Here is a 16,282-nt window from a genome sequence, read left to right as displayed (position 1 = left end):
GAAATAATTCTCGAAATACGTTTTATTCCCCCAGAGAAAAAGAACAAAAAACAAACAAATAAAAAAACAAACAAAAAACAAAGCAATTGGATTTATACGTGATGTAAATTTAAAACTTCCATAAACTCCATGTTCTAGTGAGTTCTAATGAACATAGCTGCAGCAGCCACACAAGCCATTTTTAGGCAGCCCGTGTTATGGGGCTTGCGTGCTACCATGCTTATCAACTGTAGTTGAAAGGATAGGGTCTTTGGCCACGTAGCCTATTATGTAATGTCCTATATTTTGCGTTTCATGCTACTATAATAACATAAACGTATTGATGAGGAATGTTCAGAGAGGATTTTAATTGAGTAATTGCGTTATTTCCAATGTGTAGCTGCAAGTACCAGCTGCCTGCACGTGAGAAGCGGGTGTGCACTGCGTCATCGGTTGTCGCAGTTTGTCAGTACCCCAAGTTTCATCACCACGCCGCAGATCATCTGAAAAGACAAGGCAACTGAAAACTGTAACTAAGCCTACCAAAGTTTTAGAAAATTAAAGGTGCAACCTAGGGATTTATAAAAAAATAAAGAAGATGAAATTTCTTTTTTTCTCACACTCCAAATGTGAAGTTTATTGCAGTTTTCTTACACCTTTCTTTGAAAAGTAGTGACGTTTTTGTGCTGGGAGCTAAATGCATGTTTGAAAATTTAATAAGGTTTATTCTGTTGTACACATGTAATTTTTCTTGTAAATAATTCATGGAGTATGGAGAATTACCATTGAAATGAAAGGTGACTCAAGCGAACATTTACTGTGATATATTTGCCTACATTTGCTTTCAACAGGGAGTGTAATTACTCATGGTAATTGCATTGAGGGATATGTCTTGCAAATAGATATATAATGCATATATTTATACAAATATGTTTGGTAAAAAAAAACCTTAATTGCTTAATTACTTATTCAATATGAACACATTACATTATGAAGGCAGACCATATTACTTTAAGTGGCTAATGATCATAATAAAATCTCCTATAAATTAACAAATTTCATTAAGAATGAATCATTAAGTCTCCATGGATGTACTGCATGGCAGCTCATAAAAAAAGTAGCTGACATGGAACTGAATGAGATTAAATAATACTACTCATTCTCTAAATTAATACAGATATTAGAATATAGTTAAAACTATTCTTTATTCTTCCACACATCTCAGTAGGGGTGCATGGAGAATGAAGACAGAGAGGTCTAAGAGATCAAAACATCTACTTTTATACATAATTTATTTTCCAAGTTCTGTGCGACCAGCACTTTGTCAATGGGACAAGAACGCGATGGTTTGTCCGCGAGCCTGAAGCACACATGGTTTCTTCATTTTGAGCACTTAACGGACTCAGAACATCTGTGCCCACTAAGTAATATGAGCATAACCTGACCAGGAACTATTTTAAGCAAAAAAAAAAGAAAGAAAGTTTGCAGGCATGTACAGCAAAACGCAATAATTAGTACACTGTGATTGGAGCAGTCAGAGACCATGATGATTATGTCTTTTTTTGCTAAGGGTGCACATATTCTGTAGTATGTTCTGATTTGTTTTACGTATGTGTCAGCACTGCACATAGAGTGATATATCTTACATGGTTGTGCTGTGATTTTTTTTTCCTGAAATATTTCTCTTACTCAATGAAAGCCATTAAATGAAATTATTTTGCCGCTTTTGCCTTATCCAAGAAAAGCAGTCAACAGCGCCTGGGTTCAGACTGAATAAACTTTAATACTGAGATTAAAACTAGACCTTCCTGTAGCCAGAGCCAGGAAAATGCAACTCTAAACAGTATAATAAGCACTGGTATATGTGCATACCAGGGGCAGAGCTACACTTAGCTGTTTCCACAGGAGGCATTTTTGAAAATGACCATGCATGCATTTCCTCTGAGGCACTGATTATATACCTGATAATGCGTCCCATTCTGAACTTTTGGCCAGATGGGGCTGGAATGTTAACAAGGACACGTTAAACTTTTTTTTTGGACATGTCAAAATGTGTAATGAAATTTAAGAAAATATTTTTCATGTTTAAGGCAAGCCAGAGATCAATTCAATTTCCCCAATACTTGAATGATCAGGAATAATCAGGTAGTTCTTACTGGACTCTATTCTACCTTTAATCTGAACTGAAGAAATGGTGGTTAAAATAGATTACCAACAGTAGCAAACCTTTTGTAACACCCAATATAAGCCAATATTAACCAGAGGGAGACAGACAGTCAAGAGCTCAGATAGCCACAGAATTCACGAGACTGCTCTCTGATCCTCCACTCACTGAAGTTGTACATTTTGTCTTCCTGTGGATGAGGTCCTGGCCTTTTTGAACCAATGAGAGGAGTCAATATCTGTGAGGGCGTGGCCTCCAGGAGGTGGCAGTGCTTCCTCAGCTGAAAGATCTTTGTGATTGAGCCAGTGATTGTATGCAATTAACACGCCTCTTTAAACATGTTTCCACTTCTGCTGCGTTCTGTCTGTGTTCAGAGCCAACATAGTAGAAGCCAATATAGTCCAAACCCTAGTTTGTCAAATGTCTCACCAACAAGTGTCCATCCAACAATTAATTTCCTTCACTTCCTTTCACTGTGACCCTGATAAGAACTGTCAAACTGTATATAATGCACAAAGCTGAATGAAATGGTTGTCCAATGTTGATGTTTACAGTCATTTATGCTTAAATGAAATAGCATTCTTGAAAAAAATTTCAAAAACACTACTTGGAAGCTTTTGTAATAACTTTATATAAGTATAAAATTATAATAAAATTATTATGTAACCGTCTTTGTCATTCTCTGCGAGTCCATCAATTCAGCAGGCATGTTTCATTCTGGATTCAAGTTTGTCTCTGAATGCAGGCTTCAAATGAACATTCCAGCAAAACTTTAGCTTTTGTGCTTGAAGCAGTGAGACCCAACTCATGCAGTTCGGACACAACCCATACAGCGCAGTGGCCTGCTTCCTTCTAACTGCTGAAGTAAATTTCTTCAAATTTAATTTGAAGACCAAAAGCAGAGGAAAACCATTTGTTTCTTGACCCGTGAGTTTCCATCGTCAATAGACAAATTGTAGAAGAGCAGTCAGGACACAGAGAGTACCAGAAAAATCTGGTACTCTTTGTGCTCTGAATAAAATTGGGAATCTCAAAGGATTCTATTTACAAAGGAAGAATGAATCAGTTTAGCAGAGAAGGAAAATAATGACTGTACGGCACATATAAACACATACCAGAGAGATCTGGAGGGTCTACCAAACTCAATAAATAGCACCACTGTACTGTTTCATTTTACCACCACAACTATCTTGGTTCCTGATGGATGGAAACCTCTTCCTGCCTCAATTTGTCCTCAGAAGGGAATGAAAAAAGGGTTGACATCATAAAGACTGGGAGCAATTGCCCAATCAGGGGTGGCCATTTAAGAGCATCACATTGCATTTATTTAATTTCCTGTTTCTCTTTGTTTCCTCTGGAATAATGAAATGCCTAATAGCGAGAGACATAGTTTGGCCCCAGTGCTGGAATTCATTATGATGAGCCTGAAGAAAAACAAAACAGCTTTTCTGAGGTAGCTAGGTCTGTCAGCATTTTCTACGGTAACGGAAAATAAAGAATCCCACTTTATTTTGTGGTATTTTTTAAACATATGATATCACATTTTAATTACGCATCATGTATGAATATTTGACATTTCAGTTTAATATATCTGTGTGTGTGAGTATGTGCGTGTTTATATATGAAATAAAATGTATACGTATTTAGGCACATATTTTCATTTGCATTTTGCATAAAGTGTTGGAACCGATTGTAGTTGTGTTAACATTACTATGTTAAATAAATGAAAATGTGTGAAGGGTGGGTAATGTGTGTGCATGTGTTTGTCATACATCATCGTAAGTTTGGATATTAATGCAATTACACAACTGAGCTGAATTTGTTTTGTAATCATTGTGTATTTACTTAGAGAGTGGCTGCGACGGCCATTTTGGTCCGCCGCACATCTGGTGACATTTTCCGTTTGGAATAGCATGCTTTGATATGGCCTGTAACATTGGATTCAGATTTTCACAACTCAGTTGCATTTACTGTAGCACTCGGCAGCCTTTTTTGGAAGTAATTGAATTTAACATGACTGGATAATGACTGTTGGTGGAATTCCCTGAAATAACTACAATACATTCAGGTGAAAAGCCTTCTCTTTGATTACTTAACGTAGAATTTTGAATTAGTAAGTGGAATCATGTGCCATGTTGTTGGGAATTGTCATTCATAAATTTAAGTGGACGCTCAATGTTCTTGCAAGTTCCTGAATGCACAAAACCAGTTTCCCCTCATAGTTTAACAGCGTAACCTCTGGCTGACAATCACACACAGTCGGTATTTGAGCAGTTTATTTCTGTTTTATTTCTGTATTGGAAAGGGTGAAAACTGAGCTTCTGACTGCAAGTTTCCATTTTAAATAGTTTAGTTTCACAGACAGTTATTTTAATTTTCATGCATTTAATGGAGGCTCCTGTGAACCTGTTTAGTGACAGGTCCAAACAATGCAAGGCGTCTTAGAAAAGGATAAAAAATAAGATTTTCCACAATTGCTTTGACGAGTACCACGTTTAACAAATCTGGACCAGAATTAGATTAGTTCTTGATATCTGCCTTGTTTTTATATAATGAACATGTTTCTCTATGCAAGCACTATAGTTTCCCTTGTCTTGACAGAACCAGAAATTAAACAGTGGCTGGAAATAGGGCACAGTTCCTCTCTTCAGTTCCTTAAACAGATGCTCTATATGCAGCCTTCCCATTGTCCACTTATCCTGTTAGGTTCGGTTTCTGGTTCTTGTTGAAGCACGGTCCCTAACCCTCCATCTGTTCCTGCTTATGAACATGCACCTCTCCAGCTGAAAAGCCTCCAAACAGAGATCTGTGAGAGGCTACAGAAGGTGGAACACGGGGCTGGGGAGGTCTGTATGCCTCACCTGGTTTAGTGCATTTAAAAGAGCTCTTCAGTTTATTTTTATAATGATTGTCATCTAACAAGCTTAACATGTCTGGATTCATTTGGAGTTAATTTCTTCTGGGCCAAAAACATTGAACATTTTCACGGGATATGAATGTGTTGGAGTCATTCGCTGTTTAATAAATCGGTTGGTTGGTTGTTCTTTCTTAGGTACACAGCAATGCCACAAACATAAAAAGCATTATTTATAAAATAATCAGATCTTATTATATTGTTGGTGCACATAGAAAGAGATTTTCTTGTCATTTGAATAAATTAAAGACAACAATGCCTGCTATTAAAAATATTAAGGATTCTTCTAGTTGACAAAATGGCATGAATCTAGAAAGCACACCTGTGGACCCTTTAAAAAAAACCCAAAGATTTAAGAAAAACATTCACCCTGATGAGTAAACCTTGGTTCATATTAAATGATAATCTAAACACTTTCAGAGGTAATTTTTAATTTTTTTTTTTTACTGTAATTTAAAAAGTAAAGCAGACAATACATACAGAGTGCAATACACTTCCATCAAGATATAAACAACAACTTAATTATTTCAAAAGTAAACTAACATTCTACTGATTAGAATGCAATTAACATGTTACTTGACATAAAAATAAAGCCCCACACCCAGCCTCTCATAACAATATTTTGCATTTACTCCAAGATGAGAATGATGAAAATAAATTAGCCAAAATCCATTTCCATAATCAAAATCTAATTAAAGTACATTAAATATGTAAACCAACGATGTAATTAACCCATACTCATATATAATCACGTCAATATGCAAATATGTTTGTGTTTTTGCACAAGTTCGCTTTACTCTGGTTTGAACAAAAAATAGCATATTTACAATTGTGATTAATCAAAAGTCCAAACAGAGTGAGATGCATATTTTATGATGATGAGAAACTAACGTGAATATTCAGTATAGAAGGATGTACAGCTATACTATCCCCAAGGCTCTGGGTCATTTTCATCTTAATAGGCAGGCCATTTATCCAAGAAAACAAGGTTGTTACAGACAAAACAGTGGAGTCCCAGAAGAATCTTAGAGATTTTCACTTCTAATCCCTGAGTATCACAAAGAAAAATCAATTTCACCATAGCGTGACAGCACCCTTCTAAACACTTGTATACTTTTTTGTCCTTTAAAGACTCTGTCATGCACCACCGGGGGGATTAGACATATTTGATGATTTTTTTTTGTACCATAAATATGCAGACATCAGTGAGAGAGATCTCCCTCGCTCCAGGAAAGATAAAACTGATTCTGTCTGTCACAGATCTCCACCGAGGTCCCGGTCGCTTTGATTCAACCGAGGATCAGGGCCAGGCGCTTCAACGGGGGAGGGAGTGGGGGGGTTGCACTGAGAGAGGCGAAAAGGGGGCAAGAAGGGGGTGAAGGAATGTGTGGCGGGCAAACGTCTCGATAAATATTGTGCTTGTGTTTGTGTTGTACGAGATACAATCAAAGGACTTGAACGCCTGCCAAGCTACGCTAACCTCCAGATTATAAATCAGCACTGTGCGAGTCTCAGAAGACTGCAGTGTAGAAGGAGAAAAAATATCCTAAAAATGTCAAGTTATGCTAAGGATGAAAATATAACTTAAAAAAGAAATTAAAAAGGAGATTTTATGCACGTACACGCACACACGAACACACACACATACACAAACACACATCTATGCACGCATCTAAAAACATGCACATATACACTCGACTCTAGCTGACTGGATTAATGTGTACTAAACCATGTACAAAGAACTTTGCTACCACATACTGAGTCCTCTAATATAACATGTCCTCAGTCATGTTTCATCTTCCTTTACAGTGCAAGAAATGGCTGAGTTGGGCAAGCATGGAAATTCCGAGCCAGAAATAGTGAATAACACGAATTATTTTAAACAAAGCCTGCTGTTTTTTTTTTTTTTAAAAAGAAAAAAAAAGAAAAAAAAAGGAACTCAAAAACCCCGTCTCCACGAAAATCAAGCCATTATCTGATTCATATTATTATTATTTTTTTTTTTACATTTTTTGCTGACAAACAAAGAGTCGGGTTGAGACGCGTCTGCGGGCCGCGAGGAAGCTGGCTATTATTAGAGGGTTTCCTCGGCGTGCGCTGTCTCAGGACGCAGGCCCGTTTCTGCAAGAAAGGAGAAGCGCACTGTCTGCGCTGGAGCGGCTGAAGTGCCTGTGCCGCACGCACCAGGGGGAAACCCAGAGCCATTACGGCTTTCTTCTCGGGCCTCGTTTCTGACTGTCGCTAAGCAATGCTCGGGCGGGCATTTGATTAACTCATAAACCCTGACCGTATTATCATTTTTGTACGTTGAAACCCAAACAGATACGTGCTGTGCTGTGTAATAGACAGCGACATAACTGGGCTGGGTATCTTTGCGGTTGGAAATCGGAGCCACTCCCTATCTTGTGTTTACCTTTCAGATGTCATCCGACTGTATAAAGGGCTCTTTTCATTTAATAAATCAACCTCCTAACCCATGCCCCCCCCCCCCCAACAAACCCAAAAAAAGTCCTCACTATGTATATACTGTACTGAGAGGTGACTTCCAAAATCAAGGGCGCATGCTTATTGCGTGTTAAGCTGTAACAGCAGCAGTGGCGTTTGCTTTGGCTGGTTTACGACTTCCTCATGTCTGTAGCAATTAATGAAAACACTCCACTTTGGCAGTGGGAGCCAGAGTTGGGACCTAATGTTGATACTGGACTTTTGAGATTGTTTTAATGGTGTCCAAATGTGTTTGTACTGTGTTCAAAAAACAAATACTACCACTCCATTACTATCCATCCACCAAACACTTAGACACAGATTTTTAAACACACTAGGAAGACAAATATGATTATACGCTTGTGCATAACATTGGGAGGTATTACAGACCAAACACGCACGAACGTACACACACACAATTTAACAAACACATGCCAAGCCAGCAGAGAAAACTGGGCGTTGCATGTAGAACTATATTTTGAATGCTACGTCTTATTTCTCAGGAAACACAGAGTAAAAATACGATGAACTAGCAAAGACCAAATAGCTAGCTATTTTTGTTATTATTGATTCCATTTACTGTTGTTGAATCAACAAGTGATCGAGAAAAAATAGTGAGATACGAAAAGAAAGGAGGGTTAGAAAGATAGGGAGGCAGAGAGAGCAAGAGAAATGGAATGGCAGTAGGAAGAAGAGAACATGAAATACAGAGGGGTAGAAAAATGTGAGAGATTGAGAGAAATAGAGATGTAGTAGGAAAAGGGATATATATATGCACACACACGGAGATAGATGGATAGAGAGAGAGACAGAGAGAGAGAGAGAGAGAGAGAAAGAGAGAGAAGGCTTGCGGCTCCTGCGCTGTCCAGGTCACAGAGATTACAGAACCTTCAGTTCAAAGTCCTCTTGTTCAGAGCTTTGATAATGGTGCTGTCTCCCTCTCTGAGGGTTATTATTGTTAATCACATTATTGCAGTCCTCAATGGGCGACTCCCAGGAGACGCACAGATAAAAGGTCAAACGGGATTCCCAGAACTCAGACAGGCAGCCAGCACCACATCAAAGCGCCGCCCGATTATCCTAAGTGATGTCACTACGATACAGAGAGAGAGAAAAAGAAACTTTTGTAAAAAAAAAAAAATGTATGTTTTTTGGCAAGATGCCAAAGTCTCGGATGCGTGTTTCAACCACTCTGTTAATCTTTTGTGCCCTGTGCCATTATCAATCACGGTTTCATACAGAAAGCCCATTTTTCATATTTGAGAGGGTTTGTTCTGTAGCCCTGTTCCAACGGTCGTTTCAGTGAATTTACCACTTTGGGCTGTATGACTGAGAATTCTTTCATTTCATAAGATCAATATTATCTCAGTACGTATGCTGTTTTTTATGTGTAAAATGTTGTGGTACATCTTTAAAGGGACCCTAAATCATATGGAATAACTGGATTAAATCATGTGGCACAGTCACCAGTATGACATGCGTGATGACACAGGGGGTGAATCTGTTTCCAACAGAGGGTGAACCTGTCCAGTGCAAAGACCCGCCGCAGGTTAGAGGTCAAAGTTCACTCCATTCACCGTAACACCCCCCTCCCCACCCCCCCACCCCGCAGCCAAGCGGGAGCTGTGATCCCTGGAATTCGGCCGGCGACAGGAGAACCCGCCGGAGCACGGCAGAGAGGCACGTTCGAGCCCTTGCGCCGTGCCATCGCATAAAAGGTCCCCAGGGGTACAAGGGAGCGCCTGCGTGTGTTCGTTTGCTTTGCCTCCCCGGAGCGATAGTTCAGCCAGGGCCACGGCCGTACTACGGCTGTACCACATCCTCCGTCGCCCGCCTGCCTGACCCGCCCGCCCGCCCTAGCCGAAGCCAAAGAACCCAGCCCGTCCTGCCACCCTCATTGCTCTTATTTATTGGACGGATGCACGCCCTTGTCCGGGCGTCACAGTGAGTGCTTCGCTTGAGGGTACGGTGGCAGGGCCCCACTCAAATGACCCTCCCCTCTGGTTGCGAGGGTAGTTCCACTACTGCGGATAAAAATGAGAGGTGTAGGATACAGTATAGGAAATAGCCAAAGATTATTATTATTATTGTTATTATTATTATTATTATTATTATTATTATTATGCAATGCTATTACCAGTGGTCAGCATTACTATTTCACACAGAATGACTGAGGTAGTAAATTTGCAAACCTACAATTCTCATCGAGGTTGTGAAAGGTATTATATAAATACAGTATATAAATTCATTATTTTCAAACGCAGGGAAATTCCTGTCAGTTCCTCCACTCCTGATTCTTAATAATGACATGAAGCTACTGAGTTCATCACAGAAACGCAAATAGTGTTTTTCAGCATTGCTATCTTCATAAGCAGGTATTGAATTTTTGCAAGCTTCTTGACCAGAAGTGGATGCGATAAGTGAATGCGAAATTAGATAAACTGTTAATTTGATATATGCAGGATGCTTATTAATGTGCTACCATGCTGGCAGGGATGTGCAATATCTGCTCAATACTTCCCTCTTCAGGAAAACCACGGGAACTGCTTTTAGCACTGTGGGTTGTACATGATGGAGTCAGCAGGAATGGTACAAGGTTTGTTTTGAGTGAGAATCTTTTAGATTAGCAGCATACTGCTAATATCTCCACCGTGCACAAAATGCACACTGCAGCTGTTCTGAAAGAGTTATTGATCTGAACTGTTTTCGATATACAGAACGCACCCTGGAGAAAAATTGGGATGGACATATATATAAGCATTTTTATTTCTTGCTGTGCTGTGCATTTCTTCATAATAAGGGACATAATGTGTTTGTTTGCCGTGTGGTTTTGATTTCATTTGTGTACTGCAGAAGATGTGCCCTTGGCACGTAAGTAAATGCACTATGCAGAAAAATTGTACAAAAATTATCATGATAATAATGCACAATCAATCCACGAACACAACCTCCTGTAGTGGTCTTCAGCAGTAACAGTATCTACACACGTCAGAAAGTGAGGTTTGAAATGCCCCCCGACCCCCACTACCACTCCCTCCCTTTACCTGATTCTGCAAGTCGGCAGACAGTTCTGTGGGAGTTTTAAACGTCATGACTGCAGCCACTTATCAGACCACTCCAGGCTCTCTCAGAGACCTCTCTCCTGCACCCCCCCCCCTCCATAATGACATGCCCCCAGGGGACCGGTAAAACACATTTTCTAGTGTTCAGCCAGGGTCACTGACAGGCTTTCTTGTGATTCATACACTGAACTGCCTGATCGGGACACTGTTCACATCAGTTTTCTGTGATCAAAGAAAAAAATAAAAACACGATGTTAAAATAAGAAAACATGTCATTATGATCAGTACTCTCTTTGATGTCTGCCCCAAAGCCATGTGACATGAGTACCGGTTAAATATACTTCTTTATAATTAAAGTGCATATACACATTCCCTTTGTTGTACCATTTTGTTTGCTCATCTGTTTGAAAATGAAGTGATTATGGGCTGAATAAGCAAAATACATCACAATAAATCTGCTTTTAGCATTGCTATTATAAGACACAGCTCTTCTGTAGGAAACTTGTCCACGTAGAAGGTACAGCTGTTTATCCACTGTGCTAATGTCTGTGGATTATCATGATAAACACCACCCTTATTTACACCATTATTACATTTTTTCCATACTTAGAGCAAATTTCTTAGTTCTCAGTTCTAAATTGGGATGGGTAGGGTAGGGTAGACTGGGGAAGGGAAGGGGGGGGGGGGGTTGAGATTGGTCACAGTGATGTGACTGCGGTTACCAGTGCAGGAGAGGGTGGTGTGGTCATCTGAGAACCTGGAGCTTTTAGCCTCATCTGCGCTAACGTGGGGATACTGAAACCCTATTGTTAGTTGGAGCTGTGGGTTTTGGGCTAGCATCTGTAGGACCCGTTGTCCACTGTGAGGGGAACGGCGGGTGAAGCACGACGCTGTCATTGTTTTCGGTGGACTCCTGAGCAGGGACAGAAAGCTGGACTCCGTCCAACACAATTAGAACCTTTAGATGGCAAATGCTAGTGGCCTCTATGGGTGAATCATAAGGAAAATCATCAGCGTTGTCTCCTACCCAGAAGCCTCCTCACATAAACAGAGTCTCTATTAGGCCTGGAATAATCCTGAACAGAATAAGTATTAAATCCGCTCTCGTGGAGCATTATTAATCCTACTGGGCTCATTTAAACTCTGTGAGAGGTGATTTAACACTGGAGTTGTGTCTGTGTGGCAGACCTGGGTCAAATATTACATTACATTACATTACAGGTATTTAGCAGACGCTCTTATCCAGAGCGACTTACACAACTTTTACACAGCATTTTACATTGTATCCATTTATACAGCTGGATATATACTGAAGCAATGCAGGTTAAGTACCTTGCTCAAGGGTACAACGGCAGTGTCCTACCCGGGAATCAAACCTGCGACCTTTCGGTTACAAGCCCAGTTCCTTACCCACTGTGCTACACTCCGTCCTACATACAAATATGTATTTGTTATGGATTCAAATACTTTTCTGTGCTTTATTGATCTTGCCTGGTGTAATTGAGCCTGCCAATATGACCAGAGGGCGGGGTTTGCACTTTTTGAGAGTATTTCATTGGTTCTAATACAGCAGACAAGATCAGTAAAGCTTAGAAAAGTATTTGAATCCAAAACAAATACATGTTTGATCCGGGTCTGCTGTGTGGGGAGCGACAGTTGCCTAAAGTGGCAGTGAGACCAAGTGCGCTCCTCGCATTGTGCTTTTGTGCTGAGGTACTGTGGCTTTCACCAGAGAGAAGAAACGCAGGCATGGCACTCCAGTCTAAAAACCTGCCAAAATATACAGAGCTATGTGACATGATTATCAAAGGGGTCAATCCTCGACTGGAATGTTAAATGTACACGATAGTATTCCAGTCGCGCGAACATGACAAGCGCTGTGGGGTAAGGAGGCTCGAATATGGAGTTTGGATCCGGTTAGCTTAGCACAAAGTGTCATCCAGCATGAGGGAGAATTCTTCTCCACGGTGATTTTGTTCCACATATTTCGATGTGTAATCCTGTACAAAGCTCAGAATTAATGGTTGTGCTGAAAGCACTCCCCTCCCGTTGGTACAATAAGAAAGACTTATTGAAACAAGGCTGGCACTGAGCTATGTGTGTGGGGGCTGTTTATTCGGAGAGTGGCAGGGAGCTCCGCTAACCTTTGATAAGCCCTACACCCCCTAGGGCGTCTCTCTGCCGGGTACAGAGCGGCTCCACTCCCCGTGGGTCAGACGCGTTTCCTGGCAACCGCTGGATCGGTTGCGGTCACGTGACTGAGATTCGCAAAACTTCTTCCGTGACAGTTGACCGAGTTCACAGCACATTAGGCCAAACTATATACCTCATATAGTGCATTTAATATAGTACATGGTTATTTTTAAGAAAAAAAAGCCTCTACGCTACATGTTTTTGGGTGTCTCCTGCTCTTGTCCAGTTCCTATTTTTCATTATAGCCTGTCCGCAGTCCCGGAACTCTAGGGCGTGTCCAGCCTGGAACAAAATCCCCAAAAGAGGCGATCTTTCTTTCGGAGCTCGCGCTGGATCGAATGCAGCTGAGAGCTGCTCGGGGGAAGCAGGGGTTGTGTCACGGTCCGCTTTTGCACGCAGAGCGCTGGAACGTTCGCGGCGGTTTCATTAGCGGCGAAAGCCCGCGTTGGCGGCGGTTCAGGGCGCGGGTCGTTACGCCCGCCCGCGTTTCCGACACACGCAATGCCCCCGTTTATCCCTCTCCTCTCCCCCTGAGTGATTTGGACCAGAGCCTGCACTCCAACAGCACGATCCACCACCGCAGCCTCGCACCTGCCAGACGCGGCGTTCGTCTGGGAAACGAAACGCCGCGCGGCGGAGTCTTACCGCCCATCGGCGGGTTTCCCAGCGCTCGGCACGTGTACGGGGTGACAGTCCCGCGCCTGAACACTGAATTCCACGCCGCGTACGCTACAGGAGCGGAACTAAATGCCAACTTTCCTATGAAAGAAAAAGGCGAGCGATCTCTCTTAATGCCCCCACCTCCTGTTCCCCAGGGGCCGAAGCAGACACGTCAAGCACAAACCACGTCTGGCTTGAGATGTTCACTTTTTCGCTTTTACGTCACGCCACACGCGACTGTGATGTGAACTGGAAACCTCCATCACGCTGCATGTGCTGTCCTAGAGGGGGAAGTGACTGCAATGCCTCCATATGTTTTGTTTCATGATGGAAGCCACTGAACAAAGCAAGGCATCGTCTCAACTTACGGGGAAAAGGAAAGGAGGAAGAACATCCACCGAGGGACGCGTGTCATGCGGAGTCACGAGGGACGGCGCGCTTTCGAACGGACCGCAAGAAACCCTCAGACATTCCTCCGGCTCCCGTGTGCAGGCTGCCATTTGTCACTTTCTCAACGCGCACTTTGAAACGGCCATTGTGTAAACTAGACCCCGAAGACCTTCCCTCAAAAATGCGACACCCTGTCCTTAACAACGGGGGCGGAAACTGTGGACAAACTCGCCAAACACTTCTCACTTGTTTTTGTACTTTTTACATTTTTTAATTTTTGGAAAATAAGAAAACTGGGAGGCACTGGGTCAGGACACTGTGCGCACCTCTGTTCAGCGACCGAGATGAAAGTCAGGCCAAAGTGCTCAAGCAAAGTGTTTAAACGCACTGGGATCCCCCCAGGGAGAAAAGCACCCGAGTTCACTCTCCTCCCAGGACTGGGGTGGAGGGGGCTTTGTTGGAGGAGGGGGGGGGGGAGGGAGGGGGGGCTTCGGCTGAAGTCCATTAAGCAAATTAAAGAGTGGAGGAAAAATAAACAGAGATTAATGTAAATGGGAGGTTTTAAGGCGGAGAGGAAGCGGTTACCTTTAACGGGGGCTTTTTTGTGGCACTCTGTGCCCCAGGGCATGCCCCTGATTGGTGGAACTAACAGAACTAACATGTCGCACCGGGCAATGAGTGAAGTCCACCTTTACATGCTCCCCCCTCAACGTCTCGCCTACTCCCCCCCGCCCCAAAGTCCACCCGTGCCGCTGTCCCAATCCCTCATCTCCTCTTCCTGTCAATGTCTCAGGGCCGTAGGGACTGAATGAAAAGATAAACACACATGTCCACAAAGAATGTCTCCAAATAATGACGCTAAAAGCCTATTAAAAATATCACCCTGCCTATAAACCTCAGCTTTAAAAGGCTTTTAATGAGGACATTTTGGATATGTTTACTCATGTGTATTCACAGGAAATGAGTGAATCTATGTCACTGTTTATTTTTTATGGTATTTTACAAAGAAAAAAAACTGAAAGGCCTGTTTGTTGTATTACAGTGTCTCTTTGTTCCCTTTTCATTTATAGTATCTCCCTGAAAAGCCAGTGATCCAATTATCTTTTTACCCCAAGAGAATTTTCCAGTCAGTGTTTCTTCTGTGTGTCTGGTCACGTCCTGTGTATTCAAACCAGCCTTTAAGGAACAGGCTTTCAAGGAGTGCTGGTGGTTTAAAAGTTCTTTTACACATCAAAAATATTTTCCCTCCAGACATTCACCCTTGAATGGCAAACGTCCTGCCATGTTGCTGTGCACAGACAGACTTATATTCAACAGGAGACATGGGCACTCAGAGCTGGAAAGAACCCGAAAACCTAGCTGTTCATAAGCTATTTTTAAGAGGACCCCAAACATTGGAACTGGCATTAGAACCCACAGTGAGAGTGCAGACACAAGGGAGGTCAGGGTTTGAGCACATGGAGATGGGTTGTGCGAGCAGAACTGGTAAAAGAGGATGAACACGCCCAGGGCCCAGGAAATGTGCCAGGTGATCTTGCGTTCTGACCATCACCTTCATCTTTTGCTGCTAAGTGCGACTCAGGTCACTGTAGCAGCATGTGGAGTGGAAGGTTCCAGAAGGTAATGTTTTGTCAGAATGCATCACCCAGAACAGCATCCTCTGGTCAGTCAGTCAGCTGTGAACTGCCTATGTGTGACCTTCTAGTGCAGTCACCGTGGCAACGTTGCAGTGTCTCACTATGTCCACAGTTGTGATTAAGCACCTTCAATTAGGGAGACAAATGATGAGAAAAACTATGACGTGTCTCAGGATAAGAAATTTAACATTCTCTTCAGTGGCAGCAAGGCATGAAAGGCCAATTACCCCTCAAAGTTCAGTTCACTTCAATTCAATTCAAATCACTTACAATTAAACTCAGTTCAATTCAATTCACTTGCAATTGAATTCACTTCATTTCGATATGCTTCACTGGCATGAAATATATGCAGTATGCTTTGCTAGTTTCAAATAATAGGAAAAAAACTGTAAATAATCTTTTTAACTAAGGTCTATTGCAATTATAATGGTGGTAAGGGAAATGGTGAAATAAATAAAAGGATATGTGACCTGGAAGTGATACACATTTGCGATACACTTTTATGTGCAAATGGAGCACCACCAATAAAATAAAAACACTGCAAAGTACGAGATCATTCCCCAGTACTTCATGAAGAAAAGCAATTAGCACATAACCAGGTTAGAAATTGTCTTCTGTAACATTGAAAATAATTTCAGTTGTACTACAGCTCCCTCCCAATATTCCACAAAGAACATACTGTATCTTCACATTTTGCACACATTTTTAAATGGATTTTTCTCAGAAACAATGCGTGGGATAAGTTTGGACAGAAACTCCCTGCAGCACGCTCGTGGTCCAAACAAGACACATATAGTGG

This window comes from Anguilla rostrata, chromosome 4 (genome assembly GCF_018555375.3).
Source record: "Anguilla rostrata isolate EN2019 chromosome 4, ASM1855537v3, whole genome shotgun sequence".
NCBI classification, from domain to species: domain Eukaryota; kingdom Metazoa; phylum Chordata; class Actinopteri; order Anguilliformes; family Anguillidae; genus Anguilla; species Anguilla rostrata.
The sequence above is the reverse complement of the archived record's forward strand: the minus strand, read 5'-3'. Positions refer to the sequence as shown.